The sequence below is a fragment of the Uranotaenia lowii genome, chromosome 1, assembly GCF_029784155.1.
Source record: "Uranotaenia lowii strain MFRU-FL chromosome 1, ASM2978415v1, whole genome shotgun sequence".
Lineage (NCBI taxonomy): Eukaryota > Metazoa > Arthropoda > Insecta > Diptera > Culicidae > Uranotaenia > Uranotaenia lowii.
The window spans coordinates 128,686,224-128,699,792 of record NC_073691.1 but is presented as its reverse complement, the minus strand read 5'-3'; positions in this window follow the sequence as shown (position 1 = coordinate 128,699,792).

The following is a 13,569-nucleotide window of genomic DNA, read 5'->3' as shown; positions in this document are numbered from 1 at the left end:
AATACTGATTTTAGTAACGCACCTAGCATCACTGGTGAGGCCGCCAGCAAATCAAAGTTTGAGGTTATGGCTGAGGCCAATTTTTCGCCAATACTATCGTCCGTATATACCCTTATAGTGCCGAACACTGCCAGTTAGAAAGTGCCACCAACTATCGAAAAAAAACAGGCAATTCAGACGATAAAATCGAGCTAAACAGGTACATTTTTCTTACAGGGCATTTGTATCGGAAAAATAATAGGTTCGCCACCTACCGTCGGTATTGCGAACCTGCTAAACTTGACGAAAAAAATTTGCCAGAAAATGATCGAACTTTTGTTCTAAGTGTCCTGTCAGTATGATCAGTGATTCAACTTTCGTAAGCATGTTGAGGTACAACTTCCTGGCACGGGTTTTGGCGGACTTGTTCTGCTTCTCGTCGGAATTCGCGATTCCCAACGATTTAGCGATGGAACGATGCGAGAGATCCTTGTTCTCGTGATGAACGCGCAAGATCTTATCACACACGAGTTGTTCTTTCGACTCCATTTCCGCGAGTTTTGATCACAGGACTTTAAAACTTGCAGGATATAAACAATGCACTATGAATTAAATCCACCCAAATTTTCATTAAATTCTATCCAATGGTTAAACAGTTCGAGCAATTTCATAGTGTGGCAATTTCATCGTGGAGACCCTTTACATTTTTGAATCAAGGTTAGCGTTCCTTGAATCTAAATCATATTTCTTTGATTCAAAAAACTTTTCTACCGAAACAAAAGAATCCAATCATCTACCGAATCATTGAAACAAAGCTAGGCAATGAACCAGTGCAAAAATGCAAAATTGTAAGAGATCTTGGCGTTATACTGGGTTCGAAACTCATGTTTGTAGAACATCAGAATACTACTATAAATGAAGCAAATTGTATGTTAGGATTTGTCAAGCGTTTCGGCAACCACTTTCAAGACCAATACACCATAAAGTCGCTTTATATATCTTATGTACGATCGATATTAGAGTATTGTAGCATGATATGGAATCCTTATTCACATATTCACGAGCAACGTCTTGAATCTGTTCAAAAACAATTTTTATTGTATGCACTCCGTAAAATTAATTGGACCACTTTTCCTCTCCCCTCATACGAATCGCGTTGTAAACTTGTTGACATAGAATCTCTCAGAAAACGAAAGAAATTTTCTGAAATTACATTTGTAAATGATGTTGTTTCCCAAAGAATAAAGAGTCCGGAATTATTTTTAAAACTCAATTTTTATGCACCCTCCCGTCCATTAAGTAACAAACACCTATTCCACATTAAATTTTGTGATAAGGACTATGCCAAACATCAACCCATTAATCAAATGATGTACAAATACAATGCACAGAGTGAAACTAAAGATGTAACAATGAATAAAACACAACTTAAAAAGGCATTTAAAAAAAGATGTTATTCTGTATGTATGTATGTTGGTTATCCACCATGGGTGCACGGATTCACCGCAGTTTCTGCCTAAGTATGCGTTCACGTGCATTCTTTAGATTATTAGGTTCGACAAATCTCCAATGCTACGCGTACACTATACCCGGACCCCATGGCTTCGTATGAACTGTTATTTAGTGAATGTATTGTGTTGATGTAGGGTATATTTTGGAAGAACGAGTCAATCAGGTGGGCTAGTTTACTTACAGGTATTCCGGCATATGAGTTATATGAGGAAACACATCTTACCTGTCGGCAGCTTATGGGATTCGAACCCAAAAGTTTTCTTGCCGATACCGGGAATCGAACCCAGTACGCCTGGCATATTAAAACCAGACTCGCGCCAGCCTATCCACTAGACCACATCGGCGCTGCATTTAAAAACGGTTTTATTCTACTACAAAAAATGACTTACATTTGTATTAAGTGGTTTTCAGTATTGTAGTCTACAAAGATTGACTTGACAATAAATAAATAAATAAATAAATAAATAAATAAATAAATAAATAAATAAATAAATTAATAAATAAATAAATTATTTCACGTTAATTGAAAAAAGTGTTTACCGGATTAATGTTCTGAACTTTAAATCAAAAGAAAATTATTCGTACCAGAATCAATGAACAAATTCTTTGATTTTGATTGAATATTCTTTGAAACATTTAATGTTATTAGATCTAATGATCTATCAGTTATTTCGGCAATCGGCTGTATGCGCATATTACCACAGAAAAAATACCCAATATGCGCATTTAGGAACACTTTCCCCTACTGATAACCAAATCTACACAATCGAAAATGTGGAACGTCTAATTTATTCGATTCTATTTTCAATGCAGCTTAGCTGATTTCCAACGTATTGGCTTTCAAGTCTGCTTAGGACATCAACCGGAGGAACGTACGTTCATGTAGGTGGAAGATGTACAAGGAATAAAAAAAAATAATATTATCCTCACACGCCCCGGTGGTAGACCAAAACCGAATCGTAAAAGATAAGATAAGCGCCCTATCGGACTGCTTCCTTTCGGTCTGAAACCGTTTTCCAACCCAACTTAACCTACTGTTCTTCTGTCCGATAAAGCTGACTAATATAAACTGTGACTGACTGACTGCAGTTCAAAAATATCGCACAAGAATGCAGAATACTGCTGCTCTAAGCCGTTGTTGAGAAGTTTTTGGTTACCGGTCTCTCGCTTATCAGCTCAGCGTATACGAACGGAACATTAGAACCGATCGATCATTATCATTGTATCACGATGTCTATTTTAGAACAATTTCAAGAAAAAAAATCGGTATCTCTGAAAACTTGCCACTTTATAGAGGAAACTCTCCCCTATCCCACGCACTATTCAGGAAAAAAATCGATCGGGAGGTCTAGAACAATTTTTTTAAAGAGTTACGAACAAAAAAAACGGACAAAATTTTAAAGTTTTCGTCCATATTTTTTCCTAAAAACTTTACATTTAATATTTTTGAGCTTAGATGTGCTAAGATTCCTTCAAAAATAATTCATAACTTCAAATTGTTTGAATAAAAAAAAATTTAATCAGAACTTTGGAAAATGTTAGACACTAAGATTTTATATCGATTTTCAACAACATAAATCGCTGGAAACGTTCAGCAATCCCAATTTTTGCTGGAAACCAGAAAAAAGATGCGTTTTGTTGGTTTTTCCAGCCATTGATCGGTATTGTTAAAAAATAAGCAACCGATCTGTCAAAGTTGTAAATTGTATGTTAGTTTTCGTTGGTTAAATTTACATACACAAGTGAAAAATGATTCAGTTTTAATCAGGAGCATGGCAAGCTGGTTCTTCTTGCGAACAAGAATTTTTTTCTTTTTTTTTATCTATCGGGGGAAACGTTTATGGTGTTTTCCTCCCAAAGCAGTACGAAGTTGAAAAAGTCAAAATTCAACCAATAAGGAACCAGAATGATTTTTGTGTTAGTGTCTAATCATTCATAATTCTCTAGGATTTGACATTTAGTCCGGTTACTTGACAGCAAAACGTCAGGTTTGTTATGGGCCCAGAAAATCATGGCCCGTAATTTTGATGGTTGTCAAATTTAATGACAAAGGATAGGGGTGCCATCCCTTTGGTTTTAATTAATTATTTGTAAGTCGTTTCTGAAGGGCTATGTGTCGTGAGGTGTAGAAAACGTGCTCGTGACAAAATCGGCTGGTACCCTCCCACAAGTGAATCCTTAATTAGTTCTGGATGTTTTGTTACGATTTTTGAAAAGAGTCTCACTTTTTAACAACGGAGTGGCTGCACAAATAATCTGAGTCTAAACAATATTTGCTATTAAAACTGCTATCAGTAAAGATATCGCCTTCAGAAACACTGACATTCGTGTACCACAGAACCGACCATAACCTCTACTAATACCGTATTTTTTTCACCTGGAGGCAAACTAGAGGCAACCTAGGTTCGCTCTAACTGCTGTCATCGTGCTCATTTATTGCTCTAGAGGCAACCTAGGTTCGCTCGAAAAACGGACGGAGTCGCCCTGAGAAGAAAGTCAGTTTTGCGAGAAGTTCACCAATACTCTCAATGTTGTTGTCAAAACATTAAACAGCTGTTTTTGGCTGAAAGCAAAACAGTTGAAATAATGAAATAATTGCCGCGATTTTGAACCTCTCAGCCAAGCAAAATCGTACTATCTGCTGTCCAGTGCAATCCGGACACGAAAAAAGGCAATCCGGATGTGAAGAACCGAGTGAATTAATCCAGAAGGGAAAACAAAATGACAGCTGCATGTAAACATTGCGCTCGTTCTCACGCACACCTACGTATGGAATCACTCGAAACCCGAAAGTCGTTTTTTAATTCGGACGGTTCCAGAGCCAAATCCGAGCCAAATACGCCATAAGTATCTGTTTTGTGCTGCTTCCTAAACTGATACTTATTTACGAACACGATGGCAAAACAGAAGAGCACGCGATCAACCTCAGTACCGACACCCAAACGGTCGAAAGATGATTTGGTTCATTCGAGCGACGAAGAAGAAGTTGCCCCTCTGAAGGACCTGTGGATTAAGATGCGTACAATGGTAGCTGCCGAAACAGAACGAATCACAGTAGGAATTGGAGCTCAAATTGACCGAAGTACTGGTGAGTTGCGACAGAGGTTTGAAGGGCTGGAATCACAGTTAGCTGACTTGAAAAATGAATGTTCAGCAAACGTCAGTAACCTTCAAAAGGACATTCTTTTGCTAAACTTTGATTAGAGTGCACCAAAAAACTCAGATAGACCATGAACTCGTTAGATATATCCGGTGTGCCGTATATGGAAAAAAAGATCTACGGTATGCTGAACCACCTTTGGCTAAATTGACTCTTCTCTCCAGGCCCCCCATCAAATACGGAACTTCACCTTCACTGCTGTGTAAGTTTGCTCTTCGAAGTGAGAAGTCTGATTTTTACCGTACGTATTTCCGTTATCGCTCTTTAACATTGCGACATGCGGGGTTCGAAAATGATGGTCGTATGTATATAAACGAAAACCTGAGCCTACAAGCGAGAGCCATACGAACTAAAGCGATCAAGTTGAAGAAAAAAGGTCTTATCGGTACTGTACGTACCGTCAAACGGGGCATCATGCAAAAGCAGGGTTAGATGCAACATTTGTATACCACAACACTCATTAAATTTTTATTTCAGTATACTGTAATAAAGTTATCATAGAATGATAACAAGTTGATGATGACATAGTTTTTAACATCGTGAAAGAGATGTTTAAAGTTTTTGATTGTCATAAAAAATGTAAAAAATCGAGCAACAGATGTACAAATTTTTACATATTTCGATGCCATAAAAAACTTTACCTAGTATGACGAATTGGTTTGATGATATCACCTACAAACTTTATATTGCTTTCATCATCTTATACTAACACTGTTGGTGTACAAATATTATTCAGACAATCTTCAATTATTTTGAATAAATATTTTTTATAATTCAGTTAGCTGCCTGGGGAAAAATGCAACAAAATACAAATCAGAACAAAATGTCGTAAATCGCGTTTCCATATGCTGGGATATGATTTTATTGCATCATACGTTTGTTAACATTAAAATTTCATCCATCCTTATATTTATTCTCATGATTTAAGCTAATAGAATATTTTGTAGTATTTTTTTACTCCTAAATGTATGCAGCAGATTAAATCTTTTTTCATGAAAACACTACTACGTCAGTTTGGTGTCCCATCATCCTTAAAACTTTTGATGTACAAGAGGTATGATTATCTATAAGCATTAAGATTTTAGAAGCCATTGAAGTTGAAAAGTGTTGCATATTGCCCCAGTTGACGGTACGCGAAACGGAATCATCTTCGTGAAACCTGCTGGATCTTCAACGTTCGAACTTATCTATAGAACAGAGCAACTTCCTGGTCAAAGTTCTAAGTCTGTTTCACATAGAATCTGGTCGAATCTTTTCATTTACTGCAGCGTCCCTAGTTGTCACATCGCGAATCTATTGACAGTGTTTTGATCCGGATGGTTTGTTTACTTAGTGGTGAAAATTTCATCAAGATTGAAGTAGTCAGTCAAAAGTTATCGACGATGGAACGCGAAAGGCGAGAGAAAATTCTGCACACTCACGTAGAGAAACCGACGTGGTCAGGAATTAAGATCGCGAAATTCCTGAAATATCCAAAATCGACTGTAAATTCGGTGCTGCAACGTTACCGGGAGACCCTTACGGTGGATCGAGCAAAACAAACCAGGCGTAAAAGTGGAACATATAACCGGAAGCTGCGAGCAAAGGTAATTCGATCAGTTCACAATAATCCTGGAATTTCCTTGCGTGATTTGGCGAAAAAGTTCAAGACGAACCACAGTACAGCTCGACGAATTTGTTTGCGAGAAGGCTTGTGGTCGTATCATGCAAGCAAACACCCCAACAGGACGCTGAAACAAAACCTGGTTGCCAAAACCAGGGCAAGAAAGTTGTAGGAGGAAGTGTTGACCAAGTACAACGGATGCATTTTGATGGACGAAGAAACTTAAGTCAAAATGGATTTTGGACAAATACCCGGTGTTGATGTGGAAGGATTCTTCTAGTCAAACTCGTTTGTTTCTGATGGTAGAGTTGCTTCAAAGCTATATTTAGAAAATATAAAATTACTATATACATAATAAATATCAAATGATATTGAACTTACATTCTAGTTTTCCTCCTCTAAATTTACATCAACAAATCTTCTTCAATATTGTTTCCTGGATTTTCGTTTAGACAGTTTCCAAAGTTTTCTCCTAATGTGTTAACCTGTAAGTTTGACATTATAGATTTATAGCCAAGTATGCTTCAAACTCCCAGTCGCAATACTTACAATCAAGTTAAACACAAACTGTTACACTAAACTTAAACTGCCTAACAATTAATAACTTCTTTTCAAATTCAAATTGTTATCACAAAATGGCTTCCTTTCCTGGCTTCCTGTCGCTACTAACTGGCGGTTAATTTTCACTCTGCATCGCGCTCTTCTCCAGTCGATAGTGCAGTCTGCGCAGCACTTCCCAACGAGGGGTCTCTCGATGTAACATACCCCTCCCCGTAACACTAGTTCTTTGGAACAGTTTTACCATTCTGCACATCCAATACTGCTAGCTTGACCACTGGGCGATCCAAAATACCCTTTGCTGTCTGCACCTTGGCTCGGCGAACATGCCCAGATGTAGTTTTCATGACTTGTATTACACGTCCTCTTTGCCAATCGTTTCTTTTGCCTTCATTAACGACCAGTACAAGGTCTCCAACCTCCAAAGCTTTTACCTCATGAAACCATTTCGTTCTGCGAGTAATAATTGGGAGGTACTCCTTAACCCATCGTCTCCAAAAGTGATCGACTAAGCATTGAGCTTGATTAAAGCTGTTCCTTAGAGCAGAACTTTCAACCGTAAAACATTTTGGCGGCTGTTTGATTCCATTAGAATTCAATAGTAAGAAATGGTTGGGTGTTATTGCTTCCTGATCCTCCGTGTCCAGCGATACAAACGTTAATGGTCGAGAGTTAACTATCGATTCTGCTTCTGCTAGAACTGTTGACAAAACTTCATCATTGGGCTTTCGATATTGTGACATTGCTTCTAGTGCTGTTTTCACTGAACGCACCATTCGCTCCCATGCTCCGCCCATGTGGGGAGCATCTGGCGGATTGAACTTCCAAGCGGTATCTGTATTGGTGAACGTTTCAGCCAAATCTTTGTTTCTCTCCTTCTCCTTCTCGAGGTCATTCGCTGTTCCCTTGAAATTAGTCCCGTTATCCGAGTAAAACACCAAGGGCGTTCCTCGACGCGCTATGAATCGCCTGATAGCCATCTTGCAGGACTCAGTCGACAAAGAAGAAGTTACTTCAAGATGGACTGCTCGTATCGTTAAACAAGTGAATAAAGCAATCCACCTTTTTTCGGTTCGTCTTCCCACTTTTACGAGTAACGGTCCAAAATAATCAATCCCAACAAAACTAAATGGTTTGTAATCCGGAGTCAATCGTACCGCTGGGAGATTTGCCATTTTTGGAGGTATGGGTCTTGACTTGTACGACTTGCACCACATACAATCACGAATCACTCTATCCAATGCTGCTCGTAAACTTATAATGTGAAAACGCTGCCTTACTTCATTCACAATTGTTTCTCGGTTCGCATGTAAATAACGACGATGGTACCAATCCAATAGTAGTGACGTTACCCTATGGTCCTTGGGCAATATAATAGGCCTTTTAAAATCTTCAGATAAAGACGGTCCCGCATCCATTCGTCCTTCCAAACGCAACACACCTGTATTGTCCACTATTGGAGAAAGTCTGTATAGCGGGCTTGATTTTTCAATTCTTTGAAATGGAAATCCATCGCGGTTACGGGTCAGCACAGTTAATTCATCAGGAAATTTACTTCGTTGTACCCATGTCCATATTGTTACTTCCGCTGATCTTAATTCTTCGTTCGTTAGAGGACAGTTCAATGGAGTGATTTTTTGACACGTTCGCACGAAATTCTCAACATATCTATGCACGTATCCCACAGTGCGGTGCAAACGTTCCCATTTAGAAAAATTGGTCCAAACTATCATCTCATCCCTAGGTAGTTGGTGAATTAAGCACGAACGAAGTTCTTCTTCCGTACCAGCTATTTCAACTTTCGACTTAGGCCAATTTTGTTCAGGTTCCATAAGAAAATCTGGTCCTTTAAACCAACGGCTTTCGTGATCGAATGATGGTCCTTTACCCCACTTTGTCGCGTCATCCGCAATATTGAGTTTGGATGGGACCCATCGCCATTCCTCGACTTCAGACTTATTTAAAATTTCGCCAATTCGAAATGAAACGAACTGTCTGTACTTCCGGCTGTCCGATCGAATCCAAGCAAGGACTGTATAAGAATCTGTCCAAAAAACTCTTTTTGAAATAATCCAACTATGACTCGAAACTATAGTTTTTGATAACCTGGTACCCAGTAAGGCAGCTTCTAGTTCACCACGAGGAATAGACAACGAATTTAACGGTGCCACTTTGGTTTTTTCGGACACCAACGCTAAATACACCTTGCCATTTACAACCGCACGAAAATAAGCAACCGCTGCATACGCTTGTTCGCTGGCATCGGTAAAAACGTGTAATTCAATTTCAGTGTTTTGGTTTCTTACAGGAAAATAACAACGATTCACTTTGACGTTGTCCAGCTGACCAAACAGACGGGTCCAATCCATCCATCGTTGGAAAATTTCATCTGGTATCGCTTCGTCCCAACCAATCCGACTTCTCCAGATATCTTGAATAAGAATTTTCCCGTGGACTACAAAGAACGACACGAGTCCCAGCGGATCAAAAACGCTCATAACGCATTGTAAAACCTGTCGCTTCGTTGGTACTTTGTTGGTCATCATAAATTCATTCAGTTCAGGTCGGAGAACCTTGGAAAATGTGAAATGATCTTCAGAAGGTAGCCAAACCATACCAAGAACTCGTTCAATATTAGACGGTGTGCCGATCTTTTCAATTTGAAGGCTCTTCTGCTCCAAAGTGATTTCTTCACCAATGCCACGAAGCACTTCGGGTCGATTGGAAATCCAGTTTCTTATATTAAATCCAGCTGCTGCATGGATTTCCTTTATTTGCAGTGCCAATTGTATAGCCTCCTCAACCGTATCGCAGCTCACAAGACAGTCGTCCACATAATGTCCATTTTGAATAGCTAATGCCGCTTTGGGGTACAAACTTGCAAAGTCCTCCGCATTCCGATTCTTCACAAATTGTGCCGAACAGGGGGAACAAGTGGACCCAAAAGTTGCAACGTCCATCACAAACACAGTTACGTCCTCGAACGGCTGATCTCTCCATACGAATCGTTGGGCTTGCTTATCCGCGTCACAAATCCTTATTCGGTGAAACATCTGTTCGATGTCACCAACGATTGCCACTCTATGTTGCCGAAAATTGCTCAAAACTGTTGTCAACGACGTAAGAAGATCAGGTCCTTTTAGTAACATCGAATTCAGACTGATGCCGTCAACCTCTGCTGAAGCGTCCCAAATAAGGCGAACTTTTCCGGGCTTTCTAGGATGAACCACGACTCCAAGTGGTAGATACCAAATTCTCTTCGAGTCAGTATTCTGGAGTTCGGCTAGAGTTGCTTTATGTGCGTATCCTTTAATCTGGTATTCCTGTATCTGTTTCCTAACAGCATCGTACAAGTTATCATCCTTTTTCAATTTTCTTTCCAGACATTTAAGCCTACAAAGTGCCATTTTGAAACTGGAAGGAAAAACGAAGTCCTCATACCGCCATAAAAGTCCGGTCTCGAATGCGCCATCAACACGACGTGTAGTTTTCTCCAGAATAGAACGAGCCCGCTTATCCTCTTCAGACTCTGGGATTTCGATTCCGATACCAGTTGACTCTACCTTAAAATACTGCTTAACCAATTCATGAAGACTTTCTCCTTGATTGCAGTTACATTGTTTAACCAAATGGACGTTGACAACCGTGTTTCCTCCTGGGCAGCCTCCATAAATCGACCAACCTAATCGTGACAAAACAGCTATTGGTTGGCTTAACGTGTTTCCTTCAACTGCTTTCATAGGAACCAACAGATGAACGTTGTCAATTCCGATTAAAATTCGTGGAATGATTTTTGAATAGTCTTCAACAGGCACACATCGCAAATGTGGAAATTTGTCGAACAATTCACGGACCTTTAAGGATTGCTGTGGAAGGACAAGTTTTGAAACTGAATGGACATTTAACATCGGATACTTATGCCCATCTTGACCGGAGATTTTCAATTCTGCTCGACGAGATTTAGCTTCGATGCGCGATACATTATCTGTCCATAATAAGCATAATGGGTCGGCGACGCCAATTGTTCCCAATTCCTCGAAAAGTGCGTTGTCCATTAACGTTACAGCCGAACCTTCATCCAACATAGCGAACGTCTTGATAGACCTATTTTTACCATGAACAGTCACGGGAACGATCCTAAACAACGTAGGCATCTGTACTGAATGATGGTTTAACACCGCTTGTGTACCTGGTGCCACCACGTTCGTCTGCTGCTGTTTAGTAGTATTGTGTAGAAGCTTATGATGTAGTTTCTGGCATCCGTTTTGGTTACATCGTCGTTTGCTAGGGCATAACCATTTTCCATCAATTTTGCCATGCTGTCCAAAGCACGTTCGGCACCACTTCAATTTATGAACCACTTTCCATCGTTCGTCGACTGGTAAGAGTTTGAACCAATCACAAGCATCTGCTTCATGCTCCCCGTTCTGACATTGTGTGCAAATACTATCATCATAATCTCCTATCATCGACTCACTATCTCGTGATTGGGTCAGAGAAGTTTCATGGAAGTTCACAAACATTCTATCACGCTGTTTTGATTCGGATTTAGATCCCCTGGATTCTGGCACTACGTGCAAAACAACCGAGCTTGCTTCCATTACTGTTCGTTCCATGAATTTCCCAAAGTCATTCAGATTCACTGTCGACAGACCTGAACGATAACGTGCCCAATCCATTTTGTTGGCAACTGGTAGTTTATCAATGAGTTCCTGTAGCAATAATGGGTTTGAAAGATGATCGCCTTGTTCCGTGGCAATCATGTGAGCGCACATATTTTTGACTGCCATGCCAAAGGTGATCAGCATATCTAACCTTTCGGGTTTGGGTGCCGGCGTATCACGAACTTTCTTAATTAATGAGTAAAGAATTAGTTCTGGCTTACCGAATAGTATCTGTAGGGAGCTGATGATGGACGGTACTGATGAAGGAGACAGTAGGAGACTACGAACCGAATCCAGAGCGATGCCTTTCAAGCTTCTTTGCAGCCTTGCTAAGTTTTCAACGTCTGTATATCCGCATACTTCAGTCGTCATTACATAATGATTGTAAAAGATAGGCCATTCCTCAGCGTTACCCCAAAATAACGGCAGATCCTTAGGCATAACTTGTCGGGCTGCAATTTGCTCCGGCAAAAGCATATTTCTTGTTGGTTTTGTGTACAATTCTCTTGGAAGAGTTTCACACCCACGAATCGGCGGGATTTCCATAAAAGTGGTTTTTAGTGACTCACGACTTGTACTGAGAATTCCATAGTCCTCACGTTTCGGTACGGTGGGCTCAAAAGGAATCACCCCTTCACTTGCTTCTTGCGCTAGTCGAAAATCTGTTTTCCTTTGCACGTTCAATTTTGGGGTTGACTTTCCGGTTGGGTTTACAAGTCCGTTAGTAGGAAGCGTATAATAGTTAGAAGCGCAACTTGTATTTTCGGCAGAATTTTGGAAGCATACGTTAGTTTGAAACTGTTTCTCAATTTGCGCAATTTTGATGGATTGAATTTGGTTTTCCAACATTGTGGCAGCCACCAGCTTCTCCTGAACTGGGTCGACATCACACACACTATCGTTTTCCTTCAACCAATCCTCAACTTTGCTTCGGCTTTCCAGACTACGAACGCTTATTCGACTAGCATTGCTGGATTGTTCCTCCAATTGCTGCTCCAAAGAATGCTTGCTCTGCAGATATTCCAAAGCTTCACGATCCTCTTCCTTCTGTAACTGCTCCTCCTCTTCCAGTAGCGTCCGGCGTTTCTCCTGTAGTTTCCGCTTTGCCTGATTTTGTTGATCCCGCAGCTGCTTTTCTTCTTCTAACTGCTGCAGTTTCAGAGCTAGCGCTTCCGATCGTCGGCTTGTTGTCGAAGTTCCTTTTTTGAGTGATCTTGTATCCGAGCGCTTCTCCGCTAGACATTTAGGACACACATAGTCGAGTTTCTTTGCTTCCGCCTCATTTGCAGCACCTCCACAGGCATAATGAACCCAGGCTAAGCAGTTCCGGCATTGCATCATATCTTCCCGACTATCCGGAAGAGGGCAGATTACGCAACTGAAAACTTCCGTTTGAGCTGGTTGTTTTATTTTGCGCGACATTTTCACGTTGCAATTAGAATCTTTGAAGATTGTTGATGTGGAAGGATTCTTCTAGTCAAACTCGTTTGTTTCTGATGGTAGAGTTGCTTCAAAGCTATATTTAGAAAATATAAAATTACTATATACATAATAAATATCAAATGATATTGAACTTACATTCTAGTTTTCCTCCTCTAAATTTACATCAACAAATCTTCTTCAATATTGTTTCCTGGATTTTCGTTTAGACAGTTTCCAAAGTTTTCTCCTAATGTGTTAACCTGTAAGTTTGACATTATAGATTTATAGCCAAGTATGCTTCAAACTCCCAGTCGCAATACTTACAATCAAGTTAAACACAAACTGTTACACTAAACTTAAACTGCCTAACAATTAATAACTTCTTTTCAAATTCAAATTGTTATCACAAAATGGCTTCCTTTCCTGGCTTCCTGTCGCTACTAACTGGCGGTTAATTTTCACTCTGCATCGCGCTCTTCTCCAGTCGATAGTGCAGTCTGCGCAGCACTTCCCAACGAGGGGTCTCTCGATGTAACACCCGGTAACAAATTTTACCTTGCGAAGCGTAAAGGGAATGTTGCGGGTAGATTCAAATTTGTTTTCGCAGATAAATTTGCTCGTAAGTTGATGATTTGGCAAGGAATCTGTAGTTGTGGAAAGAAGACTAAGAT